Here is a 21830-nt window from a genome sequence, read left to right on the forward strand (position 1 = left end):
GGGGGAAGGAAGGAGGGATAATAATATATGAGGAACACTGAACAATAACATGGAGGTATCAATGGAAGTGTACCAGTTCACAGAAATGGAGGGAGTTTGGGTGGAAAACTTGATAAGATATTTTATTACACCCTCTCAGAAATCCCATTATAATAGTAACGCCCCGGCTTGCTGGAGAAATTGCAGAAACCAAAATGCAAACCATTATCATATTTTCTGGGAATGCCCCATTATCAAAAACTATTGGAGTGGGATACTTAATGCCCTACAAGACACCTTTAAATGTGAAATACCCTTAGAGAGTAAGACCATATATTTTGGGTATATACCTCAAGAATGGTTGAAAAGAGATAGATATTTAATGAATATACTGCTGGTGGCTGGTAAAAGGATCCTTACCAGGAAATGGTTATCTCAGGAGAGCCCAACTTTAAATGTATGGATAGAAATTACAATGGACATTTACAAAATGGAGAAGATAACAGCATCTGTTAATCATAAGTTGGAACAATTTTATTCATACTGGAAAAAAATGGTTTAACTACATAACATCTCAAAGGTCTGATTTTATTCTCACAAGTCAATTAATATGTTTTTAAAAAATCACTCCCTACTCTGTACAGAGTTTTCTTCTTTCAATTGTTCTTTCTTTCCTCTCCTTTCTATAAGTGTATACCTCAGATAAATAGTATGTGGATATTTGTGACAAATATGATTATATGATATATATGTACAGTATCTGAAATACATCTTATGGAAATGTTTGTTTGATGATGAAATTCAATGAAAAATAAATTACAAAAAAAGAAACATACTGTCAGTAATGGTAATGTGAAACTACTGGTTAGCTGTAAAAACCCATCCTTACTTGTTCTGGCTTATGTGCAGTTCTACATGTACCAACAGTCTTCTTAGGCAATTATGGATGGACAATAGATGCTGATCAGTCCAACAACTCCCACATTCTATGATTGACAGGCATATTAGAAGGAATATGAGAAAAAGATAATATGAATTATACATTAATCATTTCTGCATCTCCTATCTGATACCCATTCAGAAGATTAACTATGTTCATGCTTATGATGGCCATGGCCTTTTGTTCAAACCCTTTCAGGATCACTTTTCTCTAACTACAGGTATTGGTTGGGTACTGACACTATGCATGAGTGTAACACAGATCCTGTTATAATTGTCATGTGAGGCACAAGTCTAATGTGCAAAGACCTGAAAAAGCAATAACTGCATCTGAACATTTCTGACAAGCCCCCTTGTAGGGGTTCCCAACCTGTTGTCTATAGACCCGTCGGTTAATGTTAAGGGTCAATGGCGTAAAAAAGTTTGGGAACCCCTGCTTGAGAGGGTCCTTTATGAAATCCAAAGCACTTTCTGTTTATCTGTTCAATCACCTCTTAAAAATCTATAATAAATTTGGCAAGCCCTAGAAAAAGTATATATTGCCAGGACCAATATCTTGGCAGGGACGTTTGTTAAAGCAATTGGGGAGAGGTTAAACTAGAATTGCTTGGGGGTGGGAACCAAACTGAAGAGATAGAGAAAGGATCAGTTGGCTCACAAATTGAGAAAGCTTGGAGACAGTGTGAGAGGGAATAGGCAGGTGAGAGGGAAGGGTTACACTCAGACTGATGGTTTGAGATGTGTCTATTTTAATGCAAGCAGTATCATGAACAAAGCAGATGAGCTTCAAGCGTGGATCAGTACTTGGAGCTATGAAGTTGTGGCCATTACAGAGACTTGGATGGCTTAGGGGCAGGAATGGCTACTTAGAGTGCCAGGCTTTAGATGTTTCAGAAAGGACGGGGAGGGAGGCAAAAGAGATGGGGGCATGGCACTGCTGATCAGAGATAGTGTCACAGCTGCAGAAAAGGAGGAAGTCATGGAGGGATTGTCTACTGAGGCTCTGTGGGTGGAAGTTAGGAACAGGAAAGGGTCAATAACTCGACTGGGTGTTTTTTATAGACCACCTAGAAGTGTATCTTAGGGATCTGTTCTGGGACCCCATCTCTTTGTGATTTTTATAAATGACCTGGATGAGGAAGTGGAGGGATGGGTGAGTAAATTTGCTGATGACACAAAGGTTGGGGGTGCTGTGGATGGTGTGGAGAGCTGTCAGAGGTCACAGCGGGACATCGATAGGATGAAAGGCTGAGAAGTGACAGATGGAGTTCAAACCAGATAACTGTGAGGTGGTTCATTTTTGTAGGTCAAATGTGATGGCAAAATATAGTATTAATGGTAAGACTCTTGGCAGTGTGGAGGATCAGCGGGTCTTGGGGTCCGAGTCTATAGGACACTCAAAGCTGGTTGACTCTGTGGTTAAGAAGGCACACAGTGTATTGGCCTTCATCAACCATAGGATTCAGTGCAAGAACTGAGAGGTAATGCTACAGCTATATAGGACCTGGTCAGACACCACTTGGACTACTGTGCTCAGTTCTGGTGGCCTCACTATAGGAAGGATGTAGAAACCATAGAAAGGGTGCAAAGGAGATTTACAAGGATGTTGCCTGGATTGGGGAGCATGCCTTACAAGAAAAGGTTGAGTGAACTTAGCCTTTTCTCCTTGGAGCGACGGAGGACGAGAGGTGACCTGATAGAGGTGTATAAGATGATGAGAGGCATTGATTGTGTGGATAGTCAGAAGGTTTTTCCCAGGGCTGAAATGACTAACACGAGAGGGCATAGTTTTAAGGTGCTTGGAAGCAGGTACAGAGATGTCAGGGGTAAGTTTTTTTACGTAGAGAGTGGTGAGTGTGTGGAATGGGCTGTCAGTGACGGTGGTGGAGGTGGATACAACAGAGTTTTTTAAGAGACTCTTGGATAGGTACATGGAGCTTAGAAAAATAGAGGGCTATGGTAACCCTAGGTAATTTCCAAAGTAAATACATGCTCGGCACAGCATTGTGGGCTGAAGGGCCTGTATTGTGCTGCAGGTTTTCCATGTTTCTATTTATTTATTTATTTATTTATTTATTGAGATACAGCATGGAATAGGCTCTTCCAGTCCTTTGAGCTACATCGCCCAGCAATCCCCAATTTAATCCCAGCCTAATTATGGGATGATTTACAATGACTAATTAATTTACCAACTATTACGTCTTTGGACTGTGGGAAGAGACTGGAGCATCCAGAGGAAAGCTAGATGGTCACGGGGAGTATGTACAAACTCCTTATAGGCAGCAGTGCCAGGAATTATAAAGCATTGTGCTAACCATAACACTATTGTGCCACCCCTGAGGAGATGAATCCAAGATACAGCAAGTGTTCAGCTTAAAGAGTAAAAGCCTTGTGTACAACTAGGAATAATTTCACGAGTCTGAACAAGGATTAAATACAGATTTATTTAATTAATTCTTCATATATGAGAAGGTGTTGTTGCCAAGTCTGACTGACATTGTGAACTGAATTAATAGCCTCAGTTTCCCGTTTGTGGGAGTTAAGTAGCTTTCTGGAAGCAAGTTATAACTATGTTCACAGTGGAAGGTGACTATGTATGACTGTAGCCAACTCAATGAGGACTACTTGTAAGATACAGAAGTAACTTGGTGGAGCGGATCCAATGAGCAGAATGGCCTAATTCTGTTCCTGGGTCTTATGACCGTAAGGTCATCCATACTTCTGGGTAATTTGAGCATGAGCATGCAAGAAGGGGGTGACTGTTATTGGATTTAATATACCTTTTCAGGATCAAAAGGCTGATTCACATCACATTCTGAAAAGTATTTCCTTCAGAGAGCCCTCGTGAAGGGGTTTCTGACGATGTGGGTCTGGACTGGGTGTGACTGTTGAATAAAGTTCTTGTTTTGACTTCCTTCATCTTTTCCAGTTCTTTCTAGTTATCCTCACATTTCCATTCCTTCTACCCTGCCTTCTATGTTTCTTCTCATCAAGCAACCGTCTCCATCGTAGCAGAATAATTGTAGCATCACATAGCAGAAGAGTTCAGAGCAAAGATTAGAACAAGCAATCCAGCCACTTGAGCAGCAGATAGTCATTTTTGGTGTCTGCGAGTATTTATAGCATATTCCTAATTGCCCTTGAGGATGAGCCAGGTCCTTGAGCCACTGCAGTCCTATTGGTGAAAGTTCTCCCACTGTTGGAGAGGGAGTTCCAAGATTTAGACCCTGCAACAATGATGAAACAGGCATATATTTCAAGTCAGGATGATGTGACATTTGAAGCTGAACTTGAAAGTGTTGCATTGCTATGCATATGCAGCCCTCGTCCTTCTTAGTGTTGGTGGTGATAGGTTTGGAAGTCCCTGTGGTCATTGTAAGAAATGCATAGGTAGCTGGCTGTTTTGTCCTGGATGCAATGATCCCGCTAATTTGAAATGACCAGTGTGCGCAAAGATCTTGTGCTGTTTAATTTTTTGCCCAGTGAATGTGCACACTGAATTTTTAAGTGGAAGTAAACTTGAAGCTATTCTAAGGACAATAAACTACCAAGTCCAGTTTGGTGTTCATGGTTTAAAATAATTAAAATAATTGTCCAATAAGTTTGATCTCCTCGAGTTTGATTATTTTCACTCTAGTTCATCTGCACTGGATTTTCTCACCAGCGCTCTAGCACACCGTTCATGTCACTTGCTTGCTTAATGATGCCTCAAAAAGTTATGTTTCCAGATATCACTCTACTTCTTCCCACCTGCAAATTCTCCAGCAATTGTTGCATCATGACAATACACACAGGTAACACCCGTTTCTGTATTGTACATGTAACCCTCTCACCAGGCTCGTGTACATACGGCTCGATAGCGGACTCAGCTAACAGCCACGTGACTCAGAGGTGAAATGGCTTCTCTTCATAAGCAATATACGTCCAGGGTCGGTATGATTTGGGGCTCAACCAAACAGGAGAGTTGGGATGTTCGGATTAACAGAACTCTGATTTGAGCGACTGCTGTGTAAATACTGTCAATACCGTACACCGCATGAAATTATAGCAAAAGCCTATTTACTGATTTCATCTTTATCAAACAGTTATTAAGAGAAAGAAAAGAAAAATATAATTTGGCCCATGACAATTAAACCAGTCTAAATGTGCACATGATGTTGAGCTCATACCTTCCAAAAGCTGGGTATAAGTGTTACTCACAGCACTGAATTCTCATCACCAAAAGAAGTTTCCATCTTGGACTCCTTCATCTCGTGAAGCACTCCTTGCAATGGTGCCTTCTCATCGAATCAAAACCTATCGGCATCTCCCACAATCTTTCCTTCTCCACGTTTCCCCGGTGCTAGACAATTTGGGGGTTTCTAGAACCTGAGACCTGCTTATGTCTTCTTCAGCCTCAGGCACTAATTGAGACTGTTCCTGTTTATCTGGGGATGTCTGCCCTGTCCGTTACTCGTGCCTTCTGGCAACTCAGGTCCCCGTCACCTGACTGAGCTCAGCTTCATCCCCAATTACACTGGAGCCCAGTTTCTCCTCACTGACTGGCATCACACCTGCCTATCCACTACTCGTCCTCCCCGCTACATCGGAGTCAGGGTGGGGAGATTCAGGAATTTCTTCATCAATTCTTGGGGAGTTTGCATCAAGTAACATAATACCACATCTCCATTCCCTCATCCTTTGAGTCCGTACAGCATTCAGCAGTTGGGTCCCTTTTGGGTTGTTCCGCTGATTACCTCCTCCTTCTGTGCAGAGTTCTCCAACTCAGTGTAGGTTTCAAGTCAGGTTCTGGGTCAACATGTACCTCCTGCCCTAGCGTAAAAAGTGACTGATGGAGAATCTTGAGAGGGCCATTCCAATCTTCTGACTTCACCTGGAAAACTGGCACATCTGGTCTCCGGGCATCAGTTGAGGTAACCTAATCCTTTGATCATGCCTTCTCTTGTTTCCTTGATTTTGTTTGGCAACAGAAACCACTGCTAGCTCATAAGTCTTCTGCAGTTCTTTCTTCATCTCAGACACATACTTGAGATACGTCTTCTGTGCAAGTCTTCACTGCCGGCTCCAAAACAGATCTACAGGCAATCTCACTTCACTCCTGAACATCAAATAGTATGGCGAGTATCTGGCAGCTTCATTCTGTGTACAGTTGTAGCAGTGGATCAAATGCTGAATATGCTGACTCCATGTGTTCCTTGTGCTGATATCCAGGCTCCCAAGCATGCCTAACAATATTTGGTTGAACCTTGCAAGCTGGGGGGTCACCCTGAGGGTGCTAGGGTGTGGTCCTTGACTTTTCGACTCCAAGCATGCTCAGTAACTACTCCCAAAATCCAATAGACAATAGACAATAGGTGCAGGAGTAGGCCATTTGGCCCTTCGAGCCAGCACCGCCATTCACTGTGATCATGGCTGATCATCCACAATCAGTATCCAGTTCCTGCCTTCTCCCCATAACCTTTGATTCTGCTATCTTTAAGAGCCCTATCCATCTCTTTTTTGAAAGCATCCAGAGACTTGGCCTCCACAGCCTTCTGGGGCACAGCATTCCATATATCCACCACTCTCTGGGTGAAAAAGTTTTTCCTCAACTCCATTCTAAATGGGCCCTTATTCTTAAACTGTGGCCTCTGGTTCTGGACTCAGCCATCAGCGGGAACATGCTTCCTGCCTCCAGCGTGTCCAATCCCTTAATAATCTTATATGTTTCAATAAGATCCCCTCTCAGCCTTCTAAATTCCAGAGTATACAAGCCCAGTCGTTCCAATCTTTCGACATATGACAGTCCCGCCATCCCGAGAATTAACCTTGTGAACCTACGCTGCACTCCCTCAATAGCAAGAATGTCCTTCCTCAAATTTGGAGACCAAAACTGCACACAGTACTCCAGGTGTAGTCTCACCAGGGCCCTGTACAGCTACAGAAGGACCTCTTTGCTCTTATACTCAATTCCCCTTGTTATGAAACCAGCATTCCATTAAGGCCAGCATCCCTTCCCTGATCACTGTGTATCCTTCTTGCGAGGCTGTAATAAACAAGATACTTTTTCCATAACATTTCGGGCAACTGTGATCTCCCTCTGATCCTTGGTTGGGAAGGCTCGAGCATATCTGGTGTAGTGATCAGTGATGACCAAGACATTTGTAGTGTTGCTGGAATCAGGCTCTATGGAAAGGAAATCCATTCACAGTAAATCAAGTGGCCTTGCACTCTGTAAATAGGATAATGGAGCAACTCTTGTAGCCAGCATCTTCCTCTGAATACATTGGATGCACGACCTACAGTACTCTTCAACCTTCAGCTTCATTCGGGGCAATCAAACTCATCTTGGACCAAACCCAAAATGACTTGAATCATTATGAGGTAACTTTAACACAATTCTGATTCTTCTCAGGCCAAACCAACTGGGCCTCTCTAGGGGAGACGTGACCCTGCATAAAACTTGGCTCCTTAGCTCCAGTTTGTCCCATTTTTTAATCAGTAGAGGTATAGTAGAGTTTTGTCTTCTCAACTTGGGCCATATCTGCTTCCGCAACAGATGACCAAATGGCACCTATACAAGGGTCATCTTGCTGGGCTGCTGCAAATTCTGTTGGATTCAAGGCAGGCAACTGCTTTGTATTCAGAGCAGTCAAGTTACAATATGCTTGTGGAATGGCACAACCAAATGATCCACAGCTCTATCATGCCATAGGCTTATCTCTGATTTCCCCACTGTGGAAAACTGGCACATTGATTTAACACCAGAAGCTGGAACCCTCTCCTAATCTCCGTCCATTTCCAGCGCGGTTCATGTGAATGTTAGGAGAACACATCCACATCAATGTTCTGGCTCCCTGGCCGATATTTCAGGCTGAAGTCAAGAGCAAACAGCACCACCAACCAGCGACGACATGGCATCCATCTTCGCCAAGGTCAGGATATAAGTCAGTGGATTGTTGTCAGTCCTCACCTCAAACTTGGCACCATATAGATTGTCAGTTAACTTATCAGCCCATTTCAATGCCAGAAACTCCAATTTGTGCATGGGGTAGTTTCGTTCAGAGGGTGACAGGCTCTGGCTGATGAAAGCAACAGGTATCAACTCTTTGCCCTAGATCTGGTGTCAGTATACAGCACACACCAGTAACTGGGGGTTTGCAGAGGCCAACACAGGTACTCTAGTCGGCAACTCTTCCAGCAACTGAAAGGCCTCTTTACATTTTGCATCCCTCTTTCCCCAAAAAGCTCCAAAAGGCTAAGATAAACCTGGCCCTCTTCTCCTTTCGTTCTCCTCCCTTTCTTCCCCAAGGGAGGGTAACCATGGAGAGACTGATTCAAAGGGTGGCTTCTCTGGAGTAGTCCTTCACAAACCTCCAGTAGTACCCAGAGATTCCACGGAATGAACATACGACCTTCACATTCCTGGGCCTTGGCCATGTGGTCACTGACTCTTTCTTGGCTGGATCTATAGCTACTCCAATCTGTGAGACTAGATGCCCGATATTGTTGACTGACATCTTACAGAACTGGCACTTGTCCAATGGCAGTTTTAACACTTCAGCTTTCAGGTGGTCTGGCACCTTTAGTAACCTTGTCTCGTGCTTCTCCAGTGTAGACCCAAACACTATAAGATCATTCAAATACTCCAATACCTCAAGCAAGTTCATGTCCCCAACAGTCTTCTCCATGACACGCTGGAAAGTTGTCGGTGCCCCTGATGTATCCTGGAACATTCTTTCACACCAAAAGTATCAAAGTGGACATGTAAACGCCATCTTCTCTTTGTCAGCTTCACTCATGGATATTTGATAATACCCACTCCTTAGGTCCAGTACACTGAACCATTTTGCTCCACTCAGGCAGGCCAGAGCATCCTCGATCAATGGAATAGTATATTGGTCGGGGACTGTACGTCAGTTCAGTGTCCAATGGTCAACACAAATTCATACTTTCCCATTCTTCTTCCTCACCACCACTATGGGTGACACATAGGGACTCTTTCACTCAGTGATAATTCCAACTTGCTTCAGTTTTAGCAGATGCTGCCGAACCTTTGCCAGTGCTAACCGTCGAGACCTTTCTCTGAAAGGGGTGTCCTTTGTCACTCAGATAGTGTGGCGAGTACTCTTGGAACAACCCACATCAAACTTATCAGTCGGAAAGACATCTTCAACATCTTCTCTGTTAATCTTCCTTTTCCATCCCTCAAGTACCAGGGAGTCACCAAAGTTGGATGACTTTACTGTTAACTTTCCTGATCCAGGAGACTGTGTCTCCCGGTTTTCTCACTGGGAAACTAGATAGTACGGTCACTGGGAAAAAATGTGCCATTGGCATCCCACATCTGAGACCTCTCTCTCCGAGGCATTCCTGACAATCACTATCATCCTGTTCACATGTACAGCTGAAAGTTTCTGCAGTTCAGGTCTCACCAAAACCCTAACAGGTAAGCGTGACTCTTTGTTCTCCTCTGGAGCATCTACCAGGAGGACCTCAGCATTGGATGTTCTGGGGAATTTGGGCTTTCCTATCACTCTAGCTACTTCCCCAGGATGTAATACGATGGGTTTGGGCTGGGTGTACCACACAGTTCCCCATTTATGCTCATCATCCTGCTTAGGAGAAACTTACACCTTCTCAAAGACAGCTCTGAATACCAAGTGAACGGATAAGGTTTTCAAAAAGATTCTCTCCAATTTTCTCCTTGCATGCTCCCACGAGCCTTCTCACAAGGGGAGTATTTGTTCCCACAATAATGGAAGCTTCACCTTTTTCAACCAGATCCAGACCAACCAATACTAATGTATCAGAAGCCTCAGCTACTCCAAAATCTGCTTCTAAAAACTTTTGCTTCAACAAGTAACCATCAAATGGGCAAACATCAGTACTAAGGCAACAAATAGGGCACTGAATGGCGTCAATGGTAAATGTGTCAAACACCAGTTGTAAAAGGATCTGTCGAGTAACTGAGAACCTGTGTCAAGTATAGCTCTAGCATAAATACCCTCCATCCATATGGATACACTAGAGCTTGGTCTCACTAAGCCTTCGGGACGGGTCTTGCACTTTAGTGTTTTCCTTGATGCAATGATTGGAATGTATTCTCTCCAAGACACCAGGCCGATCCCTTACAGGGTCTCTCCAGTTTTCTGACTTCCTTTTTTGTTTAAGTAACCATTGGGTTACTTCCCGAGGGTTTTCCTGCCCTTCACACTCCTGCTTGAAATGTCCATTTTCACCACAGTTGTAACAGCAAACACCACTGGCTTCCTTTGTCAAGAGACCCCTGTCAGCAGCGGCCCTCTGCTTAGTATGTTGTAGCGGGGGGTTCGGTTTCCTGTCGGACTTGTCACACTTGGTGATGGCACGAGCTGACATCAATGGAGATGCCTCGGCTTGCAGGTTTTTCACCACATCCTGCAAAACCCCCACTTGTGTGGCATCAGGGGTCGCTTCAGGAACAGAGGCTACTACTGAGGACTTTGCCCTCATGATGGAGGCCTCCAGCTCCTCCATCATATTTTCCTCTTCTCTTAACTCTCTGATCAGCTCAACAAATGAGGGAGGGGGACAGGTCTTGAGAGTCATTTGGATGCTCAAAGCAATCACATCACGTGACAGTGCTGCCTTCACAACTTGCCCCATCCTTAATCAACTTATCTCAGCCAGTTCAATGCCCCCTTTATGGCACAAGCAATGCAGCTGTCTCTCCAGCCTGAAAATGTAGGCAGAAAGTTTCCCCCTTTCTCCTGGAATGTGTGCCTGAACCTCATCACGAGATCAGCTGGGCTGTGCGTCGTGCCAAAAACGTTTTATAACACTTGCATGTAGTTCACAGATGTGTTTGATGGGTTTTCTACCTCACCACCTCAGCAGCTGGACCCTTTAGACACTCTACCAATCGCTGCCTTTTCGTATTATCTGAGCACTGCCACTCATCCAGTAACTGAAATGTCTGCTCGGCCCAAGTCTCATATTCGTCCTCCCCACTGGGAGTGGGCATAACGCCGGAGAATACTCCCAGCCTACGATAACTTTGGCTCTCCATTGGTTCACTTTGCCATTTGTCTACCAGTGATGTTATTGCCAAAATCTGCTCACAGTTTCCATCACCTGCTGAAGGACCCAATGGACCTTTCACATCAGACAACTCCTTTCCCTCACTTCACAGAAGTCCAATATGTCTTTAAAGTCTTCACCCTCAGCTATATTCGCCCCTTCTCTAAAAATATGGACAGCCCATGGCTCTGCCTCTCCTATCAGGCAATGCAATCTCAATTACGTCACTGATAGTCTGGACCAACACAACATCCTTACCTGCAGATTGATCAAACTGCTGTTCAACCAGTGTAACTTTCCCCAATTACTTTAACAGAACTGAGTGTTCTAGTTAGCAATTCATCAAGGCTGCAGATATCCACCCTGCTCAGAATATAAGCATTATTTGTGGGTAATCTCTTCGAGTTCCACCAAACCTTAATCCTGCAGCGTCCATAATAAAGCACCTTAATCACTTCTCCCAACACTCGTTTAATAATTGGTTTAAACACACAAACCAATTAATCAATTTTAAATGAGGAAATCTGCAGACGCTGGAATTTCAAGCAACACACATAAAAGTTGCTGGTGAACGCAGCTGGCCAGGCAGCATCTCGAGGAAGAGGTACAGTCGACATTTCAGGCCGAGACCCTTCATCAGGACTAAATGAAGGAAGAGTTAGTAAGAGATTTTGAAAATGGGAGGGGGAGGGGAAGATCTGAAATGATAGGAGAAGACATGACGGGGAGGGATGGAGCCAAAAGCTGGACAGGTGATTGGCAAAAGGGATATGAGAGGATCATGGGACAGGAGGCCTAGGGAGAAAGAAAGGGGGAGGGGAGGAAGCCCAGAGGATGGGCAAGGGGTATAGTGAGAGGGACTGAGGGAGAAAGAGGGGGGAGAGAAAAAGAATGTGTGTATATAAATAAATAAATAATGGATGGGGTACGAGGGGGTGGTGGAGCATTAGCAGAAGTTAGAGAAGTCGATGTTCATGCCATCAGGTTGGAGGCTACCCAGATGGAATATAAGGTGTTGTTCCTCCAACCTGAGTGTGGCTTCATCTTTGCAGTAGAGGAGGCTGTGGATAGACATATCAGAATGGGAATGGGACGTGGAATTAAAATGTGTGGCCACTGGGAGATCCTGTTTTCTCTGGCGGACAGAGGGTAAGTGTTCAGCCAAACGATCTCCCAGTCTGCATCGGGTCACACCAATATATAGAAGGCCACATCGGGAGCACCGGATGCAGTATATCACCCCAGCCGACTCACAGGTGAAGTGTCGCCTCACCTGGAAGGACTGTCGGGGGCCCTGAATGGTAGTGAGGGAGGAAGTGTAAGGGCATGTGTAGCACTTGTTCCACTTACAAGGATAAGTGCCAGGAGGGAGATCAATGGGGAGGGATGGGGGGGAACGAATGAACAAGGGAATTGCGTAGGGAGCGATCCCTGCGGAAAGCAGAGAGAGGTGGGGAGGGAAAGATGTGCTTAGTGGTGGGATTCCGTTGGAGGTGGCGGAAGTTACGGATAATTATATGTTGGACCTGGAGCTGGTGGGGTGGTAGGTGAGGACCAGGGGAACCCTATTCCTAGTGGGGTGGCAGGAGGATGGAGTGAGAGCAGACGTGTGTGAAATGGGGGAGATGCATTTGAGAGCAGAGTTGAAGGTGGAGGAAGGGAAGCCCCTTTCTTTAAAAGAGGAGGACATCTCCTTCGTCCTGGAATGAAAAGCCTCATCCTGAGAGCAGATGTGGCAGAGACGGAGGAATTGCGAGAAGGGGATGGCATTTTTGCAAGAGACAGGGTGAGAAGAGGAATAGTCCAGATAGCTGTGAGAGTCAGTAGGCTTATAGTAGACATCAGTAGATGTCCCCAGAGATAGAGACAGGAGCATCTAGAAAGGGGAGGGAGGTGTCGGAAATGGACCAGGTAAATTTGAGGGCAGGGTGAAAGTTGGAGGGAAAGTTAATGAAGTCAACGAACTCAGCATGCGTGCAGGAAGCAGCGCCAATGCAGTCGTCGATGTAGTGAAGGAAAAGTGGGGGACAGATACCAGTATAGGTTTGGAACATGGATTGTTCCACAAAGCCAACAAAAAGGCAGGCATAGCTGGGACCCATACGGGTGCCCATGGCTACCCTTTAGTTTGGAGGAAGTGGGAGGAGCCAAAGGAGAAATTATTAAGAGTAAGGACTAATTCTGCTACGGAGCAGAGTGGTGGCAGAGGGGAACTGGTTAGGTCTAGAATCCAAAAAGAAGCGGAGAGCTGTGAAACCCTCCTGATGGGGGATGGAAGTATATAGGGACTGGACATCCACCATCTGTTATTTATTTATTTATTTATTTACACACATTCTTTCTCTCTCTCTCTCTCCTTTTTCTCCCTCTGTCCCTCTCACTATACCCCTTGCCCATCCTCTGTTTCGCCCCCCCCCCGTCTTTCTCCCTGGGCCTCCTGTCCCATGATCCTCTCATATCCCCTTTGCCAATCACCTGTCCAGCTCTTGGCTCCATCCCCCCCCCCCCCTCCTGTCTTCTCCTATCATTTTGGATCTCCCCCTCCCCCTCCCACTTTCACATCTCTTACTAGCTCTTTTTTCAGTTACTCTTCAGAAAGCTCTTCTTTCACTTTGTGAAATTCTAGCCCATGCAGACGTTGCTCCTCTGAAGCAGAGCAGCACAGCTTGCATGGCTGCTCCCCAATCCCTCCGGAGTCACAGGTTCAATCCTGTCGTCCGGTGTGGTCTATGTACACACATCATTCCTCTCTTGCGCCAGGTCGGTCATTTCATTGGCCATTTAGGTGGCCTGTAGCATGTAGGTGAGCAGCAGAAACTGGCAGGAGAGAGGTGTAGGGAAGGTATTGTTAGAATTACTGTAGATTTAATCAAAATGAGTGTTTAATGGCAGGAATAAAATCAGTAAGCTGACAGGCCTCTTTACCTTCTGTGTGAATCTGTGACCATGACTTTATATGCTTGTAATCAGTGGGTGGATACAGTCCTCAGCAACGCATTTGATTCCTGCCATGATGTCCATGAAAAGGCATACAGTAACAGGGCAAGAGAAATGCCCACTGTGAGGCAGATCAAGGAAGGCTGCTTCGAGTTAGCCGTCAGTCTGCAGAGTGCTGTGCTGCCATCTGGCGATGAACACAAGATGAATGTTACCGGCCCTCGTTTCTAAACCTTCAATGTCACTGAAAGCTGTAAGCAATCAACAATCAGTCATTGTGAATTTCCTTGCTGGTATACCGGTAGCTTGCTCCTTGTTGAACTCAAAAAGCAAATGATAACAGACAAAAATGACACCTAAAAATGAGCATAGTGTTAGCAACTGTTGATAAGGCACCCAGAAACATGCAATATTACAGGTGACCCCCCCCCGGGAAGTGTCGCATTCCCAGAAAATGGACTGTTTCGTGTTTCCCTTGCACGAAGCTATGTCACCTGCATGTGTCAAACACAAGTTGAAAAAGATTGAATTTTGTGTTGATTTATTTACTTTATTTTCTTTCAAACTTTTTGTTTGCTTTCTCTTTTTTACAGGAGAACAGCTTTATTTTTAAACTCAAATGTTTGGGTTTATTACCCAAACAACGATAATGTGGGATTACCTGTAGCTTCATATTAATATCCACTGCAACTCTGCAAAACTTCCTTTGGTGTTGCACAGACACGTGTCTGGCCAAGCATTCCTGTGGCTTACGGCACTGGTTGTCCCTGATTACCTCATGACGTTACCGGTTTTCAGGTGTGGTGCATACACGTGTTGTGGAATCAAGAAGTCACGAATAGTTATTGGCATACTTTAAATGTGGCAATAGTCCCACAAAGAAAACAATTTCTCTTCAGAATGGGTTGTGTTTGAGAAGTAGGGTGGTTGATTCTTGTTTCTCTTGGATAAATTGGATGGGAAAAGGCAATGAGATATTACACTGGAACTTTTCAAACCCCCACTTCCGCGCTTGCAGGATGAACCAGAAGGGGTGAACAAGAAGAACGTGCTCTAACTTATGTTCTCTGCTTACAGATTTGATGGTTCGATTCATCTGCATTCATTTCATGTTTACCGTGTGAAAATTAGAGCCAACACCATCGGTACTGACATTAGAGCACCACACCACAGAATGCTGGAGGAACTCAACAGGTCATTTGGAGAGACAATCTGATTAGAAAGAGTCAGCATGGCTTTTTCAAGGGCAGATCCTGCCTTACAAGCCTGATTGAGTTCTTTGATATAACAAAACACATTGATGAAGGTAGAGCAGTAGATATAATGTATATGGGATTTCAGTAAGTCATTTGATAAGGTTCCCCATGCAAGGCTCATTCAGAAAGTAAGGAGGCATGGGATCCAAGGAGACCTTGCTTTATGGATCAAGAATTGGCTTGCCCACAGAAGGCAAAGGGTGGTTGTAGATGGTTCGTATTCTGCATGGAGGTCAGTGACCAGTGGTGTTCTGCAGGGATCTGTTCTGGGACCCCTCCCCCTTTGTGATTTTTATAAATGACCTGGATGAGGAAGTGGAAGGATGTGTTAGTAAGTTTGCTGATGACATAGAAGTTGGGGGTGTTGTGGATAGTCTGGAGGGTTGTCAGAGATTACAGCAGGACATCAATAGGATGCAGAACTGGCCTGAGAAGTGGCAAATGGAGTTCAACCCAGATAACTGTGAAGTGGTTCATTTTTGAATGTCAAATTTGAAGACAGAATATAATATTAATGGCAAGACTCTTGGCAGTGTAGAGAATCAGAGATATCTTGGGGTCCATTGTCCATAGGATACAAAGCTGCTATGCAGGTTGACAGTGTTGTTAAGGTGTATGGTGTGATGGCATTCATCAAACATGGGATTCAGTTCAAGAGCCGTGAGGTAATGTTACAATTATTTAAGACCTGGGTCAGACCCCACCTGGAGTACTGTGCTCAGCTCTGGTCACCTCACTACAGGAAGGATGTGATACTCTACAGGAAGGATGTGATACTATAGAAAGAGTGCAGAGGAGATTTACAAAGATGTTGCCTGGTTTGGGGTGCATGCCTTATGAAAATAGGTTGAGCAAAATTGGCCTTTTCTCCTTGGAGCAACAGAGGATGACAGGTGACCTGATAGAGGTGCACAAGATGAGAGACATTGATTGTGTGGATAGACAGAGGCTTTTTTCCAGGGCTGAAATGGCTAACACGAGGGGCATAGTTTTAAGGTGCTTGGAAATAGGTACAGGGGCATATCAGGAGTATGTTTTTCCACACAGAGAGTGGTGGGTGTGTGGAATTCTCTGCCAGCAACGGTGGTAGAGGCAGATACAATAGGACCTTTTAAGAGCCTCTTAGATAGGTACATGCAGCTTAGAAAAATAGAGGGCTATGTGGTAGGGAAATTCAAGGCAGTTTCTAGAGTAGGTTACATGGTCGGCACAACATTGTGGGCCGAAGGGTTTGCAATGTGTGGTAGGTGTCTATGTTCTTTGTCAGACAGCATCTATGGAAATGAATAAACAATCAAAGTTTCAGGTTGAGACCTTTCATCAGGACTGGACAGGAAGGAGGAAGATGCTTGAATAAAAAGATGGAGGATGAAAGAAGAGCAAGCTAGAATGTGATTAATGAAGCCAGGTGGGTGAGATTGGTAAAGGAATGGAGAAGGAATCTGTTAGAGGAGAGTGGACCATAGGAGAAAGGGAAAAAGGAGGGGCATTGGAGGGAGGTGATAGATAGGTGAGGAGGAGAGGTGAGAGGCCAGACTGGGGAACAGAAGAGAGAAGGCGATCTCCTTCTCTACCCTGGTGACACTAAAAAGATTTGGATGTTATACATCAGAAGTATCTAAACGTCCCACTTCTGTCAATAAAACAATAAGTGCAGCCAGATGCTTGCTTCTCAGGATATAGGCCTTGAGACTGAAAGATCATAAGATATAGGAGCAGAATTAGGGCATTTGGCCCATCAAATCTGCTCCACCATTTCATCATGGCTGATCTATTTCCCCCCCAGCCCCAGTCCCCTGCCTTCTCCCCGTATACCCCTGTGTCCTGACTAATCAAGTATCTATCAACCTCTGCCTTAGATATACCCAAATAACCTGTGGCAACGAATTCCACAGATTCACTACTGTTTGGCTAAGGAAATTCCTCCTCATCTTTGTTCTAAAAGTACATCCTTCTATTCTGAGGCTGTGTCCTCTGGTCCGAGACACTCCCACCAAAAGAACATTCTCTCTCCATCCACTCAACATTTGATAAGTTTCAATGAGTTCACTACTCATTCTGAATTCTAGTAATGACAGGCCTAGGGCCATAAAACGCTCCTCATATGACAAGCTTTTCAATCCTAGAATCATTTTCATAAACCCCCCTTTGAACCCTCTTGTTTGCTTTTCAGGACATGGGCCTTTAGTGTAAACGGCTTTGTAATTACAGTGTAATGTAGCACATACAAATATTTAATGTGCTCATGTAAAATTTCATCCTCCCTTATTAAATGGCAGCATTTTAACCCTTCTGAGATGTACACTACTCATCCATCAACAAACTGGATGTGTAATTTTTTACATCATAGCAATCGTTCCTGTGTCAGTATTGTATTGCTCCTGTTCAAGGCTGTGGATAAAGTCAGAAAAAACTGTGAAGGACACACAGGAGAATGTAACAATCTAAGAATATACAGTTAAATTTTGTATAGCATTTGGGCATATTGAGAATTAGTCAACCAGATGTTGTTGGTTTTGCTGTTCCTACTACAGCTGTACAGGATTTGACAGTTCTTTAGCCTCAGGGTCATTATCACTTGTCCATCTGATTTGTGGTGATTTTATTTTTGAAAACATTGCAATGCAGCATGTAACATTCCACTAACATTTTGCCTGCTCCTCATGATGTGTAGCTAATGGTTTACATACAATATATTAACCAAATGGTCTCAATTCCAAAATAGAAATACCACAAATTTATCATAAGGAGTTATGAATACTTCATTAGTAAAGTATTGAACACAAGAATTTGGAATGAGCCAGTGACAGAGTTTAAAGTAGTTTTGCGACTCACCACTCATGCCAAGGTTAGCCCTGTTCTGAATGAAAGTTGGAGGCCACAATACAGGAGGCATGACAGATTATGGATGGTCTTTGATATCAAGTGAATGACAAAACCAAATAACTTTACACATACCCAAGTAACTTAAACATCGTTTCCGTGTCACCTTTCTTCTCAAGAATTGGGTCCAGCATAAAATGCTGGTGTGCTTCACTAACTGATTGGAATCTTACGTTCGTTCCTAAGCACTGAACTGCAGAAAGAATAATTTGGAGAGTTTGCAGCACAGGCATGCTGTAATGAACAAGAAATGCGTGCTTTGTGTCTGGAGAGATAGGAGATTTTGAAATTGGGCTTTTTAGGGCACATTCATTGAACAAAAGTGATTCCAATTGTGAGGCATTTTCATGAGTCAGCAAGTGAAGCTGATTTAGAATAATTGGGAAAATAGCCAGAAAGGAAGCTTGATGATAAATTATGCCTTTTTTTTTTATGATTGGTATTACATGAGAAGCAGATTCAGGAAAAAGCTTTTAAGAGAGTATTGAATGAGAATATACCATGCTGCAGGGAAAATGTAAGGTTAGTGGGAATAAATGGACAGTTCTTGCAGAGAACCAAAGGGCTGAATGGCCTCTTTCTGAGTGCTATCATTCAACCTAAGCTTGTGGAATTCTTCTTGTCTATTGGTTCTGTGTGTATAATAAGTTCCCAAGGAGGGGGTCCATTGAAAAAGTGAGGGTCTGTCTAAGGCTGCCATGAAATTTGACTGAATCATTAAGAAATGCAAAATTAAGGAAAATTAATAAATCTAAATGCAAGAAACCAAAGTCAAAAATAATTAATAGACACAGAAAATTCTGGAAATACCCAGAAAGTTAGGTAGTGTACATGTATAGAGGAAGAAAATTAACATTTTGGTTTGATGATCTTTCAAATATTTTTGATTTTCAAGACAAAAGAATAATTTTTTCCATTGCTCATAAACCATTTTCATGTTTAAAATCCACAGTCCAAAATGTCAGGCAATAGATTATATTTTCCTCCAATCCTAACCCTAATGCATGACATTCTTTCCCTTCTGCAATGGCAAAATCAGGAAGGGAGACACAGCTCAATCAAACACTTAATGAGGCTCAAGTGTACAATTCTACGTAAGTGTCCTGTGAGTCTCAATGGAAGATACTGCAAAGTGAAAATCTGGTGCATTTTAAAGACAACTTTCCCAGAATTCTCTCTTCCCCTAACCACAACCAACCCCTACTAGTGTGAACCACAGCGAGAAGGCGATTCAAGATTTTCTAATATTCTGACAAACTAATAGCTTTCTTTGGTCCTGTAACTTCAAATACAGCTCTAATCCCTTGTATTTCCTGCTGAATTCTTTTTAAGTGATCCAGCTGATAATTTATACAGAAACAGCTTGGACCATAATTCTCACAGTACTTGGTCGTTTGATGAGCGTGCTCGGCAGTTACAGTTACCCAGGCAACCTGTAGAGACGTCGATCATACATGAGTGGTAGTTTGGCAAAGACTAAAATCATCAAGGATGATGCTCGGTGCAATTATTATTGTTGTGCTCTTATAACATATCCCCACTGTCGGAACAGGAGGATGCCTATCTGCCAGCACCGCTCCGTAATTATAGACAGGGAGTATTGGTGCATTGAGCTCTCCATTCTTGACAAGGGTGGTGAAAATCACTGCTGGTTGTGGAATGCTTTTAGTATTAAGGGGGGAGGAGGCACTACCTTAACTCTCCATGGAAAATTTGTGTATGCAAGGGTTCAAGGCAGAAGGGATCCAAAAGAGAAAATACTCACTTTTCAAATGCCAGTATGAAAAATAATTGATTATTTTGTGAGGTAGAGTTGATGAAAGTTTGGGAGATTCAAAACTAAGTCTGTTCTTAATTTTTGGTTGTACTTCAGCTTGTTCAGCAGAGCAAGCATCACTGCTTGTTGATGTAATTCAGCAGATTACATCACTGAAAATGTTTTGATACAATTTCAAGAAATTAGCACTAATGAGTAAGATAAAAATTATTATTTATCTAAAGTGCTTTATAAACATTGTGTTTCCAATCAGGTGGGATATTTTAATGAAGTATTATTGTCACAAATTGTCAGGGCAGGGAACATTGCAGAAACCATTGCAAGTCATTGTTCTCTGTTTAGTTAAATATGTTTTTATTTTATTCTTTTAACAATGATTATCTAATTCTTCCTCCCTCTTTCACCCTGTGATTAGTTGGAGAGATGGATTTAAATCTTTTCACTGATGTAATCATGTCAAGGCTGACAAAGTGTTCACTTATCCAAACCGAGTTTGTCCCTCTTCTTGCCTCATCCATTTGACATCTTCGTGCCATTTTCCCCCTTTCTAAACCTGTTTGTTTTGAGTCTCTTCTTCTTGCAAAATGTTCATTCAGACATTCACTTTCCCCTCCCATTCAGTTCATTGTGAAGCCCAATGGAAATTGAATAAGGATTGGAAAGAGTAGTATGAATGAGGTACTGTATAAAGTTTAGTAGTCTGTATTTTAGATGGTGTTAGAAGTTAAGAGTAACTACTAGAAGTGCTGTATGATCTACTAGGCATGCTGTGGTGTTGTACCCAACACACCAACCACCATTTTGGTCATGGTCCTGCTCCACACCCTCCCCCAAAAACCATCCATAGCCCAAGGTGATGGTGACCCAGGGAGGATCAGTACATGACAGAGAATGAAATGTAAGTGACGGTGTAATAAAGACTTTAAAGGTGAACTTTATATGTCAGATGAACATCAAAACATACAGTGAAATGAGTTGTTTGTGTCAATGACCAACACAGTCTGAGGATGTGTTGGGGCGGCCTACAAGAGTTACCATGCTTCTGACATCAACAGAGCATGCCCACAACTTACTAACCCTAACTTGTATGTTTTTGCACTGTGGGATGAAGCTGGAGTACCTGGAGGAAAACAAACTCCTTGCAGACTGTGCTGGAATCGCTGGTGCTGTGAGGTTTCGCGAACTGCTACGCCCCTGTACCCTCCATCAGAGGTGCAAAGATGAATGCTCAGAGGAGTCCCTGATAAAATTTCAAAAACAAAATCAGTTATGGTTTAAGCTAGAAGTCATTATTGATTCTGAATAAAGTCAGTTTTCAGACAAGTTACACTGAAAAGAGCCCTCCGACTAAATTTCTATACCTGCGAGGCCCACTCCTGCCTTTCAACACCTTGAAAAGCAAGAATAGGGCTGACAGGCTTAGAAATTCACTTGTAGCAACTCTTTTTCCTGCTAATTCCTAATTCTTTCTATTTCCCTTCTTCTGTTTTTGTTTAGGTGAGACTCTTCTAATCTCCCCATTTCTTTCTGTCCATGTGACTTCCACTTATATTCTTGCTATTTTCCTTGCTTCTTTCTTCATTCTATTTGCTGTCTCCTTCTGTAGGAAAGTAGGCATATGTTTGTTTCTAAATAAATCTAGATGACCTTGAAATGATCAATTAATGTTGCCATGGGAACACTCTGAATAGCTATGAAAGCTTTTCAGAAAATATGCAGAAGTATCTATAAATGTTACTTGAATTCAATCTTAGGTATTCTGCAGCATCATGTGTGATTTTTTTTTTGCAATCATTGAACCATGTGGAGCTTAAGTTCCTGACTTATTTACATCTTTTTGATTACTGGGGGAAAAATGCCAGAGCAATGGATTAAGGCTAATTCTGTTTTGAGTCACTAGGCAACCATATCAACCACTGCCTTATTCAACAGTGGTTGGGTGAGGAATCTGCAGGCACTTAGGGAAACAGAGCAATAATAATTGGTGATCTTAGTTATCACAAAGTAGGAATAAAAGT

This window comes from Mobula birostris, chromosome 11 (assembly GCF_030028105.1).
Source record: "Mobula birostris isolate sMobBir1 chromosome 11, sMobBir1.hap1, whole genome shotgun sequence".
NCBI classification, from domain to species: domain Eukaryota; kingdom Metazoa; phylum Chordata; class Chondrichthyes; order Myliobatiformes; family Myliobatidae; genus Mobula; species Mobula birostris.